The sequence below is a fragment of the Crocodylus porosus genome, unplaced genomic scaffold, assembly GCF_001723895.1.
Source record: "Crocodylus porosus isolate Cpor-Errol unplaced genomic scaffold, CroPor_comp1, whole genome shotgun sequence".
Taxonomy (NCBI): domain Eukaryota; kingdom Metazoa; phylum Chordata; order Crocodylia; family Crocodylidae; genus Crocodylus; species Crocodylus porosus.
Window position 1 is genome coordinate 23379314 of NW_017728947.1, and position 21929 is coordinate 23401242.

At 42.1% G+C, this 21929-nt stretch overlaps 1 long non-coding RNA gene across 1 annotated transcript in view; it reads right to left on the reverse strand.

Annotated features, from left to right (window-relative positions):
- The window catches only part of LOC109320921, a 19811-nt gene extending 6080 nt beyond the window's left edge, over window positions 1-13731 (reverse strand). Inside the window, exons 1-2 of the long non-coding RNA XR_002103879.1 lie at window positions 13721-13731; window positions 6235-6241 (exon numbers count right to left, since the gene is read on the reverse strand). This is a non-coding gene — a long non-coding RNA (uncharacterized LOC109320921). The remainder of the gene's footprint in view (window positions 1-6234; window positions 6242-13720) is intronic.
- Between the last annotated feature and the right edge of the window lie 8198 nt (window positions 13732-21929).

Sequence of the window (21929 nt, forward strand, 5' to 3'; positions counted from 1 at the left end):
GCAGTACTCCAGCTGCGGCGTCACCAAGGCCGAGTACAGGGGGAGAATGACGTCCCAGGATTTGCTTCAGAAGCATCTATGGATGCAAGCCAGCGTTTTGGTCGCTTTACTAGCGGCAGCATCGCATTGCAAGCTCATGTTCCTCTTGTGGTCAATGATGACCCCCAAGTCTCTTTCTTCCATAGTGCTAGTGTTGCCGAGCCTATAAGGATGCTTCAGGTTTTTCTTCCCAAGGTGGAGAGCCTTGCATTTTTCAGTGTTAAACACCATCAGGTTCTCGTCCGCTCATTTGCTGAGCCTGTCCAGGTCAGCCTGGATCACCTGCCTGTCTTCTGGCGTGGATACTTTGCCCCAAAGTTGGTGTCATCGGCAAACTTGGCCAGTCTGCTCCTGACTCCAATGTCCACATCATTAATGAAGATGTTGAACAATATGGGTCCAAGGACAGAACCTTGGGGGACCCCACTGGTCGCAGGACACCATGATGAGTGACTGCCATCAATTACAACCCTCTGGGTCAGACCACGGAGCCAATTTCCCAGCCAATGGATCATGGTGTACCCAAGGCCACAGTTGGCTAGTTTCACCAAGAGGTTATCATGGGATACCAGATCGAAGGCTTTTTTGAAGTCAAGATATATGACATCAATCTCTTCTGCCTTGTCCAGGTGATAGGTCACCTGGTCGTAGAAGGAAATGAGATTGGTGAAGCAAGACCTACGCACAACAAACCCATTCTGGCTATCCCTTAGGATGTTGGTGCTGGCCATCCATTAAGGATGGCCTCTTTAATAAGCTTTTCTAAGATCTTCCCCAGGATAGAAGTCAGTCTAATGGGCCTATAGTTAGCCAGATCCACTTTCCTGCCTTTCTTGAAGATAGGCACCACATTGGCCTTCTTCCAGTCTTTGGGCACTACACCAGAGCGCCAGGAGTTTTCAAAGATGTGTAGCTGCCTTGCCCAGGAATGCTTTCTGCATAGTATTTTACTGCACAGTAAGCTTACAACACATTAATACCATGTGTAGACATGCTCTGTATGTGGCAGAATTGATTAAGCTGATCTTGGCTCTGATCCTGCAGCGCTTAAGATAATGAGAGTTGCTATTGAGATTAGAATCAAGCCCTCAGTGGATGCTTGTAAAGAGGAATAATATCATCAGTATTATTTCAAAATTCATTCTACTAAAACAAAATAATATTTCAAGGATGCCCACCTTAGTATTTTAAAGAAGAAGAAAAGAGAATAGATGCTTTTTTCTAGGTGACTTTCTCCTGTACTTTAAATTATGATTCTGTCATTCTTATCTTTATGAATACTTTTAGAGATTATGGATTGGCTTTACAGCAATTCAAAGCTTTAGTATTTAGGAATTAAATCTAGATAAACACTATTACTACAGATAATACTGATCCAGAATTTCAAACCTTCAAATGGATATTGGATCAGGTATTTCATTTTGGTTCCTCTAACCCAGTGGTTCTTGTCTTTTTCACTCTCAAGGCATCGCTCCATAATTTTTGGGAATTCAATGACAGCCCATTTAAAGACTTATTTATTTTTTGCAGTGCTTACCTCCTCACAGGATACTTAAAAGGATATCATGAGGTGGCACAGTGGGCATGGCACCCCCGAGAACCTGAAGGGGGAGTGGTGCATGGTGCTTAAAGCTGGCAGGATTTGCTTCATGATGCATATTGGGGAGTTTAGAGATGGGTCATTTAGACTCCTGAAGGAGGCAGCTATCCCTCAAGGAGATATAGAAGAGTGTGAAGTGGTCACTGGCTCAGTCTCATGCCAGGTGAAGGCAGCACAAATAGAAGTCTGCCATGCGTTGCTCTTTTCACTGTTTGACCCCTCCCTGCTTTTTTCTCTACTTGAAGATGTAACTGCAGATGTAACCCTGCTGCTACAGTAAGTCCTCTGGAAACTTGAATGTCAATGACTGGAGCCACCATTCCCTGCCTCCCCTTCTACCAGCCACAGGAGTATAGGAGACATGGGGGAATAATCACACTCTGGGAAAGCATCTTTGGAGACAGGCTTGCTAATGAGCTTTGAACTAGGTTGCTGGGGGGATGGAGATCAAAGCCCTGAGTTAAGTGGGGAAAAAGGAGACCTGGAGGAAGCACAAGGAGGAGGGGGCAACAAGGGAAGCCTCCTCATTCTTCCTGAGAAAGTAGGGTAATTGGGTAGTTACCTCAGGAGTCGATACATGAAGGCATGGAGCCTAGGAAACATGCAGGAAGAACTGGAAACCCTTGCACAGTCAAGGAACTAAGAAATGACTGGAGTAACAGAGATTTGGTGGGATAGCTTGCATGACTGGAGTAGTGTCATGTTGAGTATAAACTCTTCAGGAAGGACAGGCAGGGGAGGAGAGGAGGACAAGTTGTATTTTATGTAAAAGAGCCATATGATTGCTCAGAGCTCCAGTATGAAACTGGAGATAAGTCTGGTGAAAGTCTCTGGGTTAAGGTTAGAGGGGAGAACAAAAAGGGTGATGTAATGGAGGGTGTCTGCTATAGGCTGTACCAGAAGGATGAGGTAGATGAGGCTTTCTTCAGACAGCTTTTGAAAGTTCCAGATCATAGGTCCTGGTTCTCATGGGGGGCCTTCAATCACCCTGACATCTGCTGGGAGGACAATACCTTGGTATAGGCAATCTAGGAAGTTTTTGGAGAGTGTTAGAGACAAATTCTTTGTGCAAGTGTTGGAGAGACCAACTATGGGCTGCGTTCCTCTTGACCTGCTGCTCACAAATGCAGAGTAATTGGTGGGGGATGTAAAAGATTTGGACAGAAGTGACCATGAGATGATCGTGTTTAGAATCCTGATGAAAAGAAGAAAGGAGAGCAGCAGAGTATGGACTCTGGACTTCAGAAAAGCCGACTTTGACTCCCTAAGGAAACTGATGGGCAGGATTCCTTGGGAGGCCAGTCTGAGGGAGAAAGGAGTCCACAGGAGAGCTGGTTATATTTTAAAGAAACCTTACTGAGCGTGCAGGAACAAACCATCCTGATACACAGAAAGAATGGCAAATACAGCAGGTGACCAACTTGGTATAGGTGAGCTTAAACACAAAAAAGAAGCTTATAAGAAGTGGAAGCTTGGGCAGATGGCTAGGGAGGAGTATAAGAATATTGCTAAGGCATGCATAGTGCTGGATTTAGGCTTAAGATACTTAAGTTACAGCTTAGGGCTTCACAATATGAAGGGCCTCTAAATAAGAAAAAAACCCTGACCTAATATCAAGTTTTATAATAATCAGTTGGTAAATAAAGGAGATAAAGGCGGTAAGGAAAAACAGCTCTCTAAACATGGACATTTTCATTTTAATATGACAAAAATGTACATAAATTGGATTATTTTTATTGTGTGGGGCCTCTTAAAATGGACATAGTTTAGGGCCTCAGCATGTCATAATCTGACACTGGGAATGCAGGGATGAAATCAAGAAGGCCAAAGCTCAATTGGAGTTGCAGCGAATGAGACGTGAAAGGTAACAAGAAGGGTTTTTACAAGTATATTAGCAACAGGTATGAGGAAGTATGGGTTGGATGAATGGACTGTAAGGTGGATAGGAAGCTGCCTGAATTGCCAGGCTCTACAGGTAGTAATCAATGACTAAATGTCTAGCTGGCAGCCAGTATCAAGTACAGTGTCCCAAGGGTTGGTCTTGGGGCCAATTTTGTTCAATATCTTAATTTACAGTCTGGAAGATGGGATGGATTGCAACCTCTGCAAGTTCATGGATGATACCAAGCTGGGGGATGTAGTAGATATGCTGGATAGGGTAGGATTAGGATTCAGAGTGATCTAGACAAATTGGAGGATTGGGCCAAACGAAGTCTCATGAGGTTCAATAAGGACAAGTGCAAAGTCCTGCACTTAGGACAGAAGAATCCCTTGAACCACTGCATCTTGGGGACTGACTGGCTAAGCAGCAGCTCTGCAAAAAAGGACCTGGGTGTTACAGTAGACAATAAGCTGGATATGAGTCAGCAGTGTGTCTTTGTTGCCAGGAAGGGTAACAGCATACTTAGCTACATTAGTAGGAATGTTGCCAGCAGATTGAGGGAAGTAATTATTCTAATCTATTCTGCACTGGTGAGGCCATATCTGGAGTACTGTGTCCAGTACTGGGCCCCATGCTGTAGAAAGGATGTTGACAAGTTACAGAGAATACAGTGGAGAGCAATGAAAATGGTTAGGGAGCTTGGGCACGTGACTTATGAGGAGAGGCTATGGGAACTGGGTTTATTTAGCTTAGAGAAGAGAGACTGAGATGGGATTTAATACTAGCCTTCAAGTACCTGAAAGGTGGTTCCAAAGAGGATGGAGCTAGACTGGTCTCAGTGGTGGTGGATGATAGAATAAGGAGCACTGGTTTCAAGTTGCATCGAGAGGTTTAGGTTGGATATTATGAAAAACTTTCTCACTAGGAGCATGGCGAAACACTGGAATGGGTTACCTAGAGAGATGGTGGAATCTCCACCCTTGGTGGTTTTTAGGGCCAGACTTGACAAAATCCTTGCTGGAATGATCTACTTCGGGATGGTCCTGCTTTGAGCAGGGGATTGGACTAGATGACCTCCTGAGGTCCCTTCCAGCCCTGATTTTCTATGATACTATGATTGTGCTGGGATGAAAAATCTTGGCTGTGTGTCCTTCCACCTGTCTGCCCATGGCAGACCATGGCACTTGGAGCGCAAGGGTGGTTGGTGCAGGGGCTCCCAGGGTGTAAAGACTGCACTTTTAAGGTCAGCTTATTTCCCTGCTTCCTCCAGGACTGGTGGGAAGGACTGGGGCAGGTTCAAGGTGGTCAGCATGTGGAGAAGCCTGCACTTACCTTATTTCACAGGGGCTGGTCACTAGGGCGGTGCTGAATTTCGCTGGCTGTTTCGTTTCAGTGCTGTTTTGACTTGTTTCAAGCTCGAAACAGCAACATCAAAATGAAAAGAAGGGCTTTGAAACAGCCTTGAAATGAAGCGAGGGCAGTAGGAACATTTTGAAAGTTTTGAAATGTTTCAAATTTTGAAGCTGAAGCTGGGTTTGCCTGCAGGGAAACAGAAAGTAAGGAGAGGGAGGGGGAAGAGTGGGGAAGGACTGCTCTGATATTGACTGTGACTGTTTGGCTGCCTGAGATGCTGCTAGTGCTGCTGTGCTGCTTACTAAGTTATTACCTGTTGTCATTTAAAGTGCTGGACTGGACTGAGGCTGTAGAGGAGGAGGAGACCTCACTGAGTCACACAACTGTGTTATGTAGAGGCCCCAGCACCAGTGAGTGCACACCTTAACGTGTGCACAGTGCTGACAAACAAAACCATGTCACGAGTTTTGCTTGTCAGCAGCTTGAGATGCAGTTTCCCAGAAACCCCTACACCTATCTCCTTGAAACCTGGCAGGTTTTATGGCCACCGCAGGGGCTACTATGCTTGCTGCTTTCACCAACCTGTGCCTTCACACTTACAAGTGACACAAGGCTTGCTTTCAAGACTTTGAGGTGCAATTTCCCAGAAACCCCTTGAAACCTGGCAAGCATCATGCCCCCAGAAGTGGCTACTATCCCTCCTGTTTTCATCCAAATCTGCCCCCAAATGACAAAGTTATAGGCAGTTTTGTACTTCCCCATCATAGCCTATGGGTAAAACGTTGAAACAGCGAAACAGTTTCAATGAAACGAAACAGAAATGTGCTTCAAAACTAAATGAAACTCAAAATGAAACATTGTCCCAGCAAAATGGCAAAATGCAAGTCAGAATTAAATGGTGCTATTTCACACAGTCCTACTGGTCACCATGGCACCTTTCTAAGGAGCTTGCAGTGTGCTAGTTGAGAATCATTGTTCTAACCCAATTAGGGGATGCTGTCAAAAAACTTCCTTCCCACAGTACCTGATATAGCAGTATTTTAATTATATGAACTGATGTGATTATTTAAAAAAAAAATCTTTCAAAATTTTATTTTGAGGGATTTTTGATCCTTTTTTGATGGTAAAGGCTTTTCAACAAGATAGAGCCCTACTATTAAAGGCCCAGCTCCTACAGTGGGGCCCATAAGTTGTACATGCTACTAGTCTGCATTAAGCTGACCAGTCTGCATTACATTAGTTAGAAGATCCTGATGCAGGTTTAGGTACTAAGGGTCTGACCTCAAGACCACTGAACTCAGCTGAAAGACTCATTGCTGTTAATAGGTTTTGGACCAGTCCTTAATTGACTATGCACAACGTTTTGTCTGATGCATAAAGTAAACAAACAAGAAAGAAAAAAACTCAATTAGTTTCTTTCAATTCTAAGTTGACAGGGAAATTCAAACTGAGGGTAGAAGTGTTACTGAGCTCCTGAGGAAGAGGTATAGGGGTTGCAGAAAGGGAATTCCAAGTCTATTTGCATTAGGAATGATCTGATATTTGTCTTTAATGTTGATGGAGAACCACAGATAAAGTGCAAAATGTTATGCTTAGTTCCTTTAGCATAATCAATATTTTCTGCCATATCAGTGTCAGCATCCTGTATCTGTGATGCCATTCCATTCTGGCAGAACAAATGACATCCCATGAGGGGCAAGAGGATGGAACAAGACTTAGGTTACAGATGAAGAACGTCTTTCTGGAGAAATGAAAGTCATGAGGGATGGCTGTGTGGCATCAGCTTTCTAAGACAGCCTTTTTCAAGCCTCTAGCTGAAAAAACAATTTTATGGGGACTCTGATTCAGCAACTTATTTAAGCACATAATTAATCTTATCCTGATTAATTAAAGCAGTTTATCTCTGTTGCAGTGCTCTGCTGAGTCAGAGTTTTATTGAGAATACATTACTGCAATCCTTCCTCACAAAGACCACGTCTACACGAGATGCTACTGCAGAGTAGCATTGGCAGGCACTAACTGTGATGTGATGATACTGTGCAGTAGCATCTGAAAAAAACCGCGGGGATGCTGCTGCGCAGTAACACTGGTTACTGTACTATCATTAGTACTTTTTATTTATTACTTGGTTATGCTCATGTGGATGCAGTACCTTGCACTGCACAGAATCCCACCTCAGTGGAACTATTGTTGTAGGAGACATTTTGATTTTGATGAAATTACTCACGAGTTAAGTAGTGACCTGTATAAGTAAGTCTTGTGCTCCAGTAAGACTGAACTCTACAATGTTACTAAATGTGAGGAAAGACAGAAGAAATGGATCCTTAAGTAGGCATATGGCTGGTATTTTTATATTAATTGATTTCCTCATGTAGTTTTTTTTGTACATTTGTTGCTGTTTGCTCAGTTGCCTTGTTTGTTTTCATCCTTTGTACAGAGTGACAAATAGTTTCATTTAAAGGATGCCTAAATAAATGTACTTTGTCACAAATATGATCAAATGTTAATTTTACCCTTTTGCCTAGACACACTCAGACACAAATACAAAGACAACCGCTAAACCCCAAACACAGCTGTAAACAGCGAGCCCATATAATTAGTTGGTCCTTATTGTTCTTTGAAAAACGTGATGCCAAGAGCTCCTTTTAACTGAGCCATGAACTGATCTTCACTTTTACTACTAGTCACCAGCAGAGCTGTTTATTTCACCTCAGATCTCAAAGTTGCCAAAAGTTTGGGGATTGTCCTAAGACTAATGAGTATAAAAACAAGCAAAGATACCCAGAGACATTTTGTAACATGACTATCATTATTATTTTAAATTCATATTGCACTAAAGGACATAGATACATTAGACATGAACTGGAACCACTCCTTTTAATATACCAAAGCACATCTTCAGTTAGTGGCAAACCTGTTATAAAGATAAGGGAACATTTTGACCCCTAAAATGGAAATGTCTGAATCCTGGTTTGGACTTGACCCCATGGACAAGGATGGACACTTGCATTTTTTTAATTCTGTCACACCTACAATAACTGTGTTTTTTAACCACTTTGATTCTTTTGGTTACTGTTTCAACAACTTCAGTGGGAACCATTTGCCCTCCTGGCATCCAAGTTTAAGAAGTCTCTATGTGAATCCTCTGCCCTTTCTGGCCTGATTTCTTAATATCTCTTATAAATTTATTGCTTGGAACATGCTGTTTCTCTGCTCACTGACGTCTTCCTTCTTTTTACACTGAGAAGGATTTTGGCTGCTGCTTCAGATTTTGTCTTCTTGTTTGAGTAACTTCACAGATAATGTGGCAACAAACACATCACCCTGTTGCTATACTGTGTCCTTTGCTTCAGGGCTAAAGAGAACGTGCTTTGAAACATGTATGTCTGCTATTCTATCTATGCAGAATCTTCCTGCCTGCTCTGTGTCTTATTCTAGCATAATACAACCCCAGATGATTTTTTTCTTTAACATCTGCACCTCAAATTTAACCAATTTTCAACAGATGCTGTGTCCAACCTCTTCAATTAAACATATCTTGCATATAGCTGACAGATCTTGTATATAGCCTAATTCTTTTTTTGGTGATAGTATTTTTTCATTCCCCACCCCCACTTTTTTTTTTTCTTATTTGGCCTCCTTTCAGTCTCCCTAGAAAGCACCTAAATAATTTATTTGCAGCCAAAAGTTTGTAGTCTAATTTCACTTTAGTGGGAGTTTAGGATATGCATTTAATGGAGAATTGAGCTTTTTATATCAGACTCTCCCATTCAAGACTGGATTAAGAAAGACTGAGAAGTATTAGACCCAGCCAAGGGTGGATCCAGAGGGGATCCAGTGGCATGGTCCCACACCCTCCCACTCAGACACCATCACAGGAACAGCAGCTGAGGGCCTTTTAAAGTACTTGAATCAGGTAACATTTCCCCTTTTCTTCCCCTAGTGTGCTCAGCAACAATTTCCCTCCCCTCCTAGTCACCCTTCCCTACCTGCAACTCCTATTGTCCCCACCACCTCTGGCTGCCCTGGGAGCCAGGGGGAGCTCCAGAACCATTCCTGCAGAGTGAACCCATCTATTGGCATTTGCACTTATAGACATGCCCACTATCTACTCTAATCACTAAGTCTTACTAAGTAGATCTCAAAGCACTCTTTAAGGAAGGTGTTATCATTATCCCCATTTTACAAGTGGGGAACTAGAGACATAGAAAGAAGGGACTTGCCCCAAGGAAGCCTGCAGACCGGTGGCTGGGTGGGATAGGACTAAGGTTTACTGAGTGGAGTGTTTATTCTACTAGAACATCCTGCCTACAAAGATTTACGTGTACAATTATATAGGCATAGCTGTTCTGGGAAACTCTTTCTTTTATAGACCTGACTTCAGTGTGTGAACTCTAGTTATTATGGCTTTTCAGGTTCACTGCTCCTATTGGCTCTGTTATGCCACTCTTATACATCAGTGGAAAAAAGTGCCACTATTAACAAATGGTAGCAGCATCTGGTCCTTTACATTTAATTGTCAGTACCCTTGAAATGAAAGCATACAACTGTCTTGTAGAAATGGTCAATGAGCAAGCAGTAGGCTTTGAGTGACATACTTTTGGCACTTGGGAAGGTGCTGGAGGCAGGTTGAAGATGACCTAGTTCTTCTTGCTAATGTGATCAGTGGTAAAACAGCACTACAAACACTCAAGTTGCCAGCATTAGGTTTCATATAAATGGAACGGTTCTCAGTCCTCACAGAACTGCTTCATAATTGCCTGCAGTTTAAAATGAATGGTGGTTTGCAATTTATTCACATTTAGGCTTCCTTCTTAAGCATAGGGATAACATTCTCAAGTATAACATTTAAATCTAGATTCTCTGCTGAGGTAAATTAGCAGAGCCTATTAAAAGTAAGCCCCAGGAGGGCCAATAGCATGAATCTACACAAATGGAGAATTTGGTTTTCCTTTTTTTAAATATCTTAAACCTTAACCTCTGCCATTCTGTCCAACAGCAAAGAATGGGCTCCATACAAATTCCCAAAGCTGTGAAATTGCTGAGTACACAGTGCTCAGTTTATGTCCCATAACTCTGTGACTCTCGAATAATGCTCCTACTTATCAGTAGACTGTTGTTGTGAGAATCACCATGGTTGCTTCAGTACCTTTTAGAAACATGAGAGACTTGTCCCATGAAATCTTTTCTAAAATCAAGTGTATTTATTTGCCTTCTCTTCTATACCTAAGAGTGACTTTCCATCTTAAATGCAGCAGACAGTTGCATTGTCTACCGTTTTACAGCTTCCTGACAAATCAGAGTGACCTGACACTACTCCATTTGCCCTGGGATTTTATGCTTCATTATGTATCTGGAGAGAGGACAGCACATTTATTTGACTTCAGATGATAGGGATGTTAGCAGGTACCACTGTAAATAGTCTTATTTTAAATTTATGCTTTTAACTTTCAAAAGCTAATGTAACACTTACATATTATACAAGGCAGCATTATTTAAAAACCCTTCAATCAAGCAATCTCAGATTGAATTTTAATACTGTGCCTTTCTTTGTCCTCTTGAAAGCTAAAATAACAATGCCTATGATAAATTATAGTTGAAAATGCTAATTTAAGTTCTGCAAAAGCACTACAAAGTGTGGTATGAAATTTCAACCTGAGATTGGTTGATTGATTTACTTTAGTGTGTCAAAGCCAAACTACACTTATTATGCTTGAAAAAGCCAATTTACAGTAAATCAGTCTAACTCATAAATGCCACACAATACTTTATAACTGATAGCAGTAGCTTCCTTTATAGTTATAACTGAATCCAAGAATAGATTGTCTGAGAAAAGGATACCTTTGTGTGCTATTATTATTATTATTATTGACAAGACAGACACCTAGATCACATGAAAACAGTGTCACTGAAGATAAGTTACAAGAAAAAAAACAGCTTCTGGCCTTTTGGGCTTAATGATGTGTTGAAAAGTTTTCCATCTGTTTACAGACTGAATACAAATTTAGACCATGTCTATTTTTCCTGAATATACTGTTGAGAACAGAAGAACGAGATGATATCATAAATAACATGCAGTGAAACTTAAGCAATGGGGAGGGGACAGTTTCATTGAGGCTCTCTCTTTGTTAATCCTAATTTCACTTGAATGCCCACAATGCATCTAGGGAGAAAAATTCCCAGTCTTTATGTCTAATTGAACATCTGTCTGCCTAGGAGCTGGGGAAGGGAGGCTTTATGCATATTGAGAATTAATTGTTTCTAAGGTGGCTAATGTACAGTCAGGTCTATGATATCAGTTAGAGCAGCCTCAACAGCTGGGAAATGCTGCAGCGTAACAGCCTGTGTGAAGCGGCAAGTATTCACTTTGGATTCGAATTCGGCCGATTCGGAGGGACAGTGATTCAATATGGAGATTCAAATCACAGCCCTGATTCAATTTGGCTGAATCAGATCCAAAGGTTTGGCGCCATTTCAGAGATTCAGCCATAGACTAAAAACAGGCAGCAGTCCTCACCACACTGGACACAGCTGCCTCCAGCTGGTAAGTTTGTTGTGGTGGGTGGAGGGGGGAGAGAAAGGGTGTGGTGGGGAATGATTGGGGCTAGTTTTAGGGCGGGGACAAGCTGCCAGCAGGGAGGTGTGCGGGACTCGAGGGGGGTGGAGGGAGGTGTGGGAAGCAGGTGTCGCAGCACTGGGAGCGGGGGCTATGCCCTGTTGCTGCTTCCAATTCAATTTGGCCCTTTCAGTTGGTCTCCTGATTTGATTCAGATTCAGAGATTCAGTTGCAAATTGGGCCAAATCTCTTCTGGCTTGAATCAACTGCCGAAACTTCACCCAGCCCTAATAATAGTGCTCTAATAATATTCTAATACCCTGGTGGCAGTGAGCCCTGTGCCATCACTTCCTGAATATCCTCCACTGGGAAAATCCTTACCTGACCAGTTAAGACAACTTCATAGGGTCATCACATCACTGGTAAAGTAAAGTTTATTGGTGACATCACAGCAGAAGTTTTAGAAGATTTCTTGATACATTACTAGTTTGATTATTTAGCAGCTGACCTCCCACTGACCTGCTGTACAATATCTGTCCTTTTGCTGGTTGTCCCCTACTATGATGAGTCACTGTTATTCCTTCCATACAAACTTTCCTGATGCTATTTTCATCTCTATGTTCACGCCAGTTGATTTTTGACAACAGTCCATTTTTCTTCAATAATACTTCTAATATAAATTCTTAGATTATTTTTCTTTGTCAGCTTCTTTTCTTCAGGACTCCTGGTCAGCATCACTTCTCAAGGACTTCCCCTTTCCTCATTTCTTCTTTCTTAATTTCATATCCATAAGTTGCTGTCAAAAAAAAGCTCATCTCTTGTCAGTAGTCATAGTTTATTTACAGCTTTTGCTATAAAGTGCTGAAACAATACAAGAAAACAAACAATAAACATTCTGTATAATAAAACAACATGTATACAATTGATCATTTTTGCTAAAGCATACGCTAAGATAATACATTGTACCAATTTATACTTAATTAAAACACCCCATAATATATGATGATAGTAAAATAAGGCTAAAATGAAGCAGTGGACAATAAAACAAAGCAGGAGAATTGTATCTGATGTTGGCCCATATTCTTTGTGTATGTCATGCAAATACACCTAATGAGGAAAGGGCAGGTTCCACGGAGAGAAGTCAGATTATTTTTTCTTCATTAGCTTAATATTTAAATATGTTTTTAGGAAAATGTATTTGAATACATTAACAGGAATGGAATTAACATACACAAGGTTGCATCTAGGATTTTGAAAAGGGGGGTGCAGATGGTGTGGTACATATAACACAACACATATTTTTCTCCAGTTAAAGAGAAACTAGAATCTTTAGTAGTATGGTAGCGGGCTACTGCTACATTATTCTGTTTACGATCAAAGTAAAAAAAATATAACTATTAGAATGTGAACAAATTTGCTAGAGTATGTATAAAATTTAAAAAAACAAAACAGTCTAGGCCAAAAAATAACCAAAGGATATTGTATTATTAGTCCCTTTGTCATTATAGTTAAATGTAACTCTTATTCAGATTCATAAAACAAAATCTAGCCTTCTTGAGCATCTTGACTGTGTCTCCAATACTTCACCATCAGTTATTTTTATACCTGAGTCAAGGTTTTTAGCTAGAGCTAAAAACAGTAAAATAGTAGAGAGACATTAGCAGGAATGGCTAATAGACAGCAACATTGCAGAAGAAAGGATAGTTAGAAAAGTGAAATATCAAGACCATTAACACCTGTGTGGAGGGGAGAGAAATTAACAGGATTTAGGGAAATGATAATGACCATGAAGTCAATTGACTCTTTCAGCACTATCTTAATAGAAATGCCACTGCTCCTCCCAGGTAGTTGTTTTTAGAGTTTGGGTGGAGCAGGAGTGAAAGAACGTACTGAAATTACAACTGCACCACTGCAACCCCCCTGGATCCATCCTTGAACATGTATGAACAGAGAATCTAGAGAACATAATGGAAAATTCTACTACCAAATCACTAGAGTCAGTCACCAAAGGACTCTAAGAAAGGCCCTGAACACAGAAGAGACTGAAATTTAGAACAAAGGCTGTTCTTTCAAAGTTTTGTAGCTGGTTAAGCCAGAGAGGCTCAGAATAGTTAAGAGATCAGACAGCGAGACCTGGAGGCTGAGGGAGAGTTGAATCTTAAAGGTACCTATACGTGTGCAGGGAGGCTGCTCCGATGTGCTGTAATTAATTGTGCTCCAGCATCATGTATATCAGCATCTCTGCAATGAAAAATGGCAGTGGGGGCACTTTAACCAAAGTTCATTCAACAAGCTTTACTTAAAGTGCCCCTTGCTGCCATTTTTCAGTGTGGGGACACTGATATACATGATAGAACAGGTGCTTTAATTAGAGCAGTTCTTGAAGCCACTCTAACTAAAGAGCTGCCCCCCCCCCCCGAGCATGTCTATACATGCTGTAAGAGGATTTAATTTGTAGTTTCCTGAGACCCTTATGGCATTGCCATAAGGAGCAGATCTGAGGGGAAGAGATGGTGCAACAGCCCAGAAGCACCCTTCCCTTTCAGTCAATCATGCTGTGGGAGAAACAGACAGATTTTTTCTTAAGTTCACAGAGCAAATAAGAATTCCTTCCTCCTTTCTCCTCCCATTTTCTCTCCTCTACCTTTACCCACCATTGCTGCTGTCTCCAGCTGCCCCAGGGACAGGGGTGAGGGTGAGCAGTGGGGAGCTCCATAGCCTCCTCAGTTGACTCTTGCCAGGCTTTGTGCAGAGCTGGGCTCAACCAGGGACAGCACCAGCAGCAGGCAGTTTCTTCCTCCCTGTCTAGTCCACCCAGTGCACTGGGACTTAACACAAGGTTTTCTAACATCCCTATGTTTGGGGTCCTGGGGCTGGGACCCACATTCTGCTGATTGTTAGCCCCATTTCTGGGGCCCCACCAGAGGCCCTGTCTCTCTTGCAGTCCCAGGGCTGGGACTAACAATCAGGTGATGGTTAGCCCCAGGCCTGGGACCCCGTTGGAGTCTTGAACTGGCCCTGGTGAAGTCCTGGGGCTGGGACCCAGAATCAGCTGATTGTTGATCTCAGCTCTGGGACTGCAATGTAGCCATTTAACTGACCCCAGTGCAGTACTGGGGCTGGGATTATCAGTGAATGTTCAGTTCCAGGCTGGGACTTCACTGGTTCATACTAAGTTGTGGGCATCTGGCTTTCAACTTGTTGGTGCAGGGGGAACCCATGCTCATGTTCCTGTACTCCTCCCCTTGCATTAGCAAAAAGTAATGGTGCAATTGGGATCTGATCCCTGATACATATGTGACATGGCAGGAAGCACTATTGTTGGGATAAGAGAAAACAGGAATTACCTGAAGTTGAAATTATTACGTCTTTACAAAGGAAATAATATGACAATTCCTACAAATTATTATCTCTACTATCAACATAATGATGTATATATATAAAAGTTCTATTCAATAATTTTCATTAATGTTCAAAGATTCTGGCTGGAGACTCTGGCTTACTGCCCGGTTAATTTTTGTCCTCTGCATAAGTCAGGAATGGAATCCCTATTTCTAAACATCTATTCCTCTTTTGTCTTTCTTCTGATACTCTAACCTATTTGAACAGTTTTTCCATCACCACGGGTGCATTTAATATCTTTCTGTTGAACAAAATCCGAAGTGTCAAAAATATATTCAACAATGTCCCTTTAATAGCAGGGAGAAAGCTTGTTCCTTCCCAGTCCCCTTCATAACTGACTGATTTTATTTTTGAAGAAAGACTCTACATTCAATTACCTGGACCATCAGCATAAAAATAGTAACAAGGGAGGAAAATCTATCACCTGTGATTCACAGCAGGAAATCAGAGAACTCTGAATTAGCTGTTCTTATAGATGACCATATTATATAAGATTAATTATCTCATTATAATGCCATCTAAATACTCCTGCAGCATTCACAAGTGGTTTGTGCACTCACATGTGTTGAAAATTCCAAGCAGTGGATCATAACTGTTGATAATGTAAGGAATGAACAACTGGAGTGAAGTGTTACACATGTAAGAGAAAAAAAAAAGATTAAATCACTTTCTGAGAGTCCTGTTCACCTCTGGCTATGGCTTTCCCTTTCTCTTGTATTTTTACTGAAAAAACACTACTCCACATACACTATTATCAATGCTAAGCTTTCAAAATAATGAGTCAGACCTCAAAGAATCATGAGAAAATGCCTATGCTGTGTCTGGTGTCCTGTGATCAGAGATCTGAAAAAACATGTCTTGCATTCAAAACCTTGTCTAACTGTATCCCAATTACACAGCAGGTTCAATAAAAGATATCACCCCAAGAAATCCTTGCCTGTCTTTTAAAAACACGACATTTTACAAAGGTGCGTGTATGTCTTTCTATTTGTCTTCTGGTTCCTCAATTGTTAGGGAGAACTTAAGTCACAAGGTTTTCTTTGCTAGCTATAAGGGCAAGGATTTTTTTTTTTAATGAAAGCAGAGGTTCTCACATAATCACTCCTCCATCTTTAAGAAACATTGAATAACATGAGACTCATGCTAAAATCATGATAAAAATCTCAAGAGTTGACAACACCACATGCTAAAACTTAGGTCCATGTTAGGCCTTGAGCTCCTAATGACATATTTGCTTCATGCCTTTCCTTGACCTGCATTAGTCTTCACTCCCCCATTCAGGCCTTCTTAAGTTCATGATCACAAGCAGTCTCACCAAACTAAATCTTACTCTTCCTTGAATTTGTTTTCACCTTTCTGCCCCGGTCTCATTTCCAACCCTTTCCACCAGGCTTTCCTCCACAGAAAATGTATTTTGCTCTTGCCGGCTCCTATTCTGCTTTACACAGATCTCTCAACTACCATTTTCTTATGGAAGCAATCCATACACTAATCACTTCTTAGATTTCTGGTTGTTCCAAGGAGGGCTGCTCCTACTTAACTGGTATTTTTTCCAGGATGTCCAGCTGCCACTTCCACTCCTAGCTCTCTTCAGGGAAATAAACCTTCCTGACTTCCTTAGATTGTGACAGAAATTAAGAACTAAGTCTGGGGATAGGGAGAGGGGATGCTGGTGGGTTTGTATGTATGTGTGTGTGAGGGGGGTATATATGTGTGTCTGTATCCCACTGAGCTCCCCTGCAGTCCAGGAGCTCCCTGAACTCCACCCCCACTTACCTCCTTTCCATGCTTGCCTCCCCCCTCCCGGCTGAGCTCCCTTCAGGCCTGGTAGCTCTCCTCTCCTCTCCCCCACTTCTCCCCTTTCCTCATTTACCAAGTGCTGCTCCACTGTCTGGCCTGTCACTGAAGGGGCATCAGAGTCCAGCTAGCCCACCTGGGAGTGGTATCTCCTGGGATGCTGAATGACCAGAAATTGATTGTTTTATCTCTGTTAAACAGCAGGAAGTTACACTAAATTGCGCGGCCCAGCACAGCTCAAAGATAGTCCTTGCTCCAAGTGGTGTAACTTTAAGATTGCTAGAGGGCATCTAGCACTTGTTAACAAGCTTGAATATGAGATTATTTAAATTTTAAGTGTCCTTAAAATCATTTAATTTTAAGTGTCCTTATATGTTACCTGCTTGTAACATGTAATCTTACCCTTACTCTGAAGTCAGGAAGAAATCAGGGTAAAGTGGCATGTTGAAGACTAGGTTGCTCAGAAAAGCTTAAGCTTTCTTAGGCTATGAGTTCTGAATGAGTTAGTCTTTAAGACACACAAAAAACTAGAACTCTTGGTTCCAAAATGATATCTTGTATTAGACCAACTGGAAAATGGCAAAAAAATTGTCCTCTTCTGCAAGCTTTTGAGATCAAAGTCCCTTCGTCAGGCTCTGGGAAAAGTGTAGATGGTATGAGATGGTAAAACGTCCCCATAGGTAGGAAATAAACTTCATTTTTGCACAGAGGGAGCTGAAGATGGAAGGCTGTCCCTCTGGGTCGGGGAGTGTCTTTGTGAGCTGTGTTGAGTAGCTCTTTGATGTCTTGATCAGGTAGAATTCCTTCCTTGGAGGTGTCAGATGGCAGGCAGGGAAGCAAAAAAAAACTTCCTTGTTGTTCTGCAAGACTTTAAGGGCATTTTTACACCTGTAAATGCTGCAGCACTGGGCGCTTTGAAAAGCACCTGGCGCTGTGTTGTTTGCAGTTGTATAAGCGACAAAATGCACTTCACCATACAGAAAACGGCAGCGGTCCACTTTTGAGCTAAGGCACATAGAAGGTGTTTTAGTTCAAAAGTGCACCACCACCATTTTCTCCGTGCTGTATAAGTGGCATTTTGCCATCTATACAACTGCAAACAATGCAGCACTGGGTGCATCAGTTTGTGTGTGGAGCAGACTTGATTAATCGAGTCTGCTCCAATGTGCCAGATCTCCAGTGCATCCAGGCATGGAAATGTATGTGTATAAATGCCCTAAGGTGCCTCTCTTTCCTGCCTTCTCTTTAAAATTTTTTGTTGCTTCTATACTAGCGCATTATTCACTGAAATGAATGAAACTTCTTTTTACCCCCTCCCCCACCCAAGCTTTGTTCAGCTAGGCACAAATATAAATAAGTTTAATTTCAAACCTTCCATGAATCCATCTTACGAATGAAGTAATTTCCTGGGCTGATTGTAAAACGTACTTCTTTGAAAGATATTCAGTATGGTCAAAAAGTACCACAAGTTTCAAGCTGGCACAGAAAATTTATTCTTAACAGTATAATAATATATGATTAGCAAAGCCACAAAGTCACAGCTGTGGCCTACAAGGTTTTAATAGTTTCATATGAAGGTTTACAATATCTTATAGATCAAAATCTATGGAGAGAATTTAGAGTTAAGGTCTGCGAAAGATGGCCGGAGCCAACCGTAATGCCGGCAACTACAGTACAAACTTCCCCTCATAATATGGTGTGGAGATTCAGCATACCGCAGTTCCCTGGTCATAGGCTTGTCTTGAGCAGAGTGATAATAAAGCTAAACATTACACTTAAAAGAAAAAAAAAATTCTGAGGAAAAGTACCAGCCTATATGACAGGGGCAGGCAAAGTCCAGCCTGTAGGTCCGATCAGGCCCATAGCAGACTCCATTTCCCAGCAGCCCCTGCCACCCGGGTCTCTGTGGCTGGTTTCCACTGAGACCCCAGGAGCAGTGGTGCTATAACAGCACAGGGCCCCAGCAGAGCTGGCAGGGATGCTCCATCTCGTGGTGGTGACAGCATGGTCTGGAGCCGGGGCAGAACTGTGATCCACTGCCCACATGCCTCAAGCAGGGCTGTGCAGGCAGTGGGTTGTGGCTCTGCCCCAGCTCTGGACCATGCTTTCACCACTGCGAGATCCAGGCCCCAGAGTATCTCCCTGCCCAGTTGTACTCTCTGCCAGCGCTGCTGGGGCCGGTCTGCATGGAAACCCCAGACCCAAGCTGTCATGGTGCAGCTGCTACTGGGGTCTCCATGGAAACTGGCTGCGACTGGCAGGGGCTGCTGGAAAATGGAATCCAACTACTAGCCAGATCCACCATTTTGCTCACTGCTGCTATGTGACATCTAGAGAGTGGTCACATTCTTTTTAGCACATGCAGGGGGAGACAGATGTAATTAATACACCACAGATGATATCCTAGTCCCATCAAAGTCAATGGCAAAACTCCCTTTCACTTTAATTGGACAGGGATTTAAGCCCTTAGGCCTAACTCCAAATGGCAACTTCTAATATTAATGCTTCCTAACATGCGAGACCATAGGTGACATGTGCATCCTGAGGCTGAGGGCACACGGTGACTGCCTGCAGGTGGCAACACAGGTATTGGCAACAAGGGTGGGCCAAGTGGGGGCCATCCGCAGGCGGCCATGGCAGTGTTGACAGCAGGGGGGGTCCCCCCCACAGCCAATCGCCAACTGGGGGGTGCCCTCCAGCTGGATGCTGAGCCGGGAAGTGCCAGCAGCGTGCCCAGAAGTGCCAATGGCACTTCTTGAGGGTCACCAGTGCTTGTCTGTCCCCACCCCATCGCCTAAGCCAAGAGTGCTCACTTTCAAGGGGTGGGTGTGCACCCCTGTGTACTGCCTATGTGTTACAGATGTGTGAGACTACAAACAGGAGTTCCAATTAATGATATCTGTGACTTTTGAGTATTAGAATTTGAACAGTTAACTGTTAGGCACTGGACTGAAACCAGCAAGTTGTATCCAATGGGACTCCATGTAGTTTCCTGCTAACTTGTATGGTGGTCACAGAGGAAGTTTGAAGACAAGTCTTTTCTGATGTTGTCTTCTCCATTTTCCTCTTCTCTTGTGTGTATTATATGGGAATATTGAAAATCTTCTTTTTAAATATGAATATTTTCTAGTAGGTCCCTTTCTTTTAGTAGCAACAAATAAACATTTTTCTCCATTTGTGGTTGTGATTTGCTTACTGATTTCTTTGTCTGCTTAGGGTAGGTATAAGAACTTTTCTCCATCTATCAGCACTCAGCTTCTAAGAAAACAGAAAAAATATCCTATGTTACAGTAGCTTTCATAGAAAAGTTTAAGCCTAGCTTTGTGCATGGCATTCAGTCTAACCCTTAATAGCTACAGCCAGAGGCATAAGCATGTAGCTAGGGGCTTGGGGCAAGTGCCGCACACAGAGCCATTGATGACTTCTGGATGTTGTCTCTCTGCCAGCATGATTGTATGGCTTGGGTTACAGCTGTTTTTTTGCTGTCCCCACCTCTAAGTAGGCACATAGGGCAGCTGTCCCAGTCATCCTACCTTAGTTATGCCACTAGTTACAGCTGTCTCCTCAAGTGATTATGTACCTCTGAAGGATTTTTTTTCAGCAAAAGTACACAGTAGGTTCATGCCTGTACAAAATATAAAAATATGCCTTTGGGATGCCTAAGCCTAAAATGCGAAGTGCCTACGCATCTCTGGAATGTTAAAGCAGATGCAGTGTCAGGGAGGAAGTTTTGCCACAAAGAAAGTCAAAGCAATAAGATGAAAAAGGAAAAAATCAAGAGGATTGGGGAGAAAATAAAAAGGAGAGAGAGAGAAGGAATGGGAGAGAAACAGGAAAAAAACATTAAGGACAAAATGAGAACAAGGATTCTGGCTGGAGTAAGAGTTGGTGAGAGCCATGGAAAAGCTAGGAAAAGAACTGGAGAAAGAGGTTTGAAGGGCAGACAGGGCAGATAAATAAGGGAAATAAGGAAGTAGACTTGGAGAAGGAAAAGAAGCAGCTAGTAAGAGTGCTAGTAAAGAATTTTTTAATCCAGCCCTTTAGGCAGCTGAAGGGAACTCATGGTTTCAGAAGTGGTTGAGTGATTCCACTGAAAAATTTGAAGTGCAGAAAGTGATGTATTTGAATTGTGAGAAACAAGTCCCAGAAAATCATATATGCTGCTATCTCTTCATCCAGTTCACAAAGCTGCATTGACTTTCATCCAACAACTAGTACTGAACATACTTTTGGGCAGAGACCATGTTCTTATCTGCATTTCATACAAAACAACGAGCATGGACCACTAAAATATAGAAATCCAGGAATTCAAATGCCAGGTGAAAGCCATGTTCCATCAAATCCTGTATATTCTCTCTGACAGTGAACAATACATAGGGAGCTGTAAGAAAGCAAGCAATAAACTTTCTTGGAGTCATTTTCCAATAGGGAAAATTTCTTCCCAACCTCCTTTAGTTATAGTTTGGCTCATGCAGTGAAACACGAACAGTTAAAGTGCAGCGCATCACAGCATGGACAGTGCTCATGCACTACTGTGCAGTATTATTATTAAGCTACTGTGCAGTAGTGTCACCTAAATATGTTCTCCAATGCTACTGCACACTACCTCTGGTTACTGAGCATATATTTAGTACTTGCTAATACAAGAAGTAAATAAAAGTGCAGTAATGACTGTGCAGTAGTGTCTCATGTAGATGCACCCACTATGATACATACAAGTGAACTATTTAATAGAATTTTAATATTGATGTATCATGCACTCAAAAGCTATGAATTTTCCAAAAGTAATAACCTGAGACCAAAGAAAATATTAATTTCTAGGTGAAAGAAATGAACGGCTGAAAGGGGTAAGGCAGAGGAGGGATGTTCAAATGAACATTCAAATGTACCCATAATGGTAGTAGCTACTAGTGACCATTCATTGTAATAAAATCTTTCACCTAGCAGGATTCTAAAATGTTCCCCAAACCAAATAGTTTACCCATCCAAGATATGCCTGTTCTGGGGTGGAATGCGGCAGCTGTTTAGTGACACAGCAACACTTCGTATCAAGCAGGAACAGAAGAATAATTTCTCTAATTGGGAAAATTTTTGGTAAGCAGACTGTAATTATCCACACTGGAATGTGGCCAGCATGCCAGGGTTTACTCTTCTAATCTTGTAAAAATACCATGGGTACACTAATGATCACAAGTTGTGAAGGCCTCACTTTTATTTATTTCTCATTCAACATAAAGATCTAACAACAGAGTTCAGTGCAATCCTGGTACAAGGAATGATCAAAAAGGAGTTCAAGAACA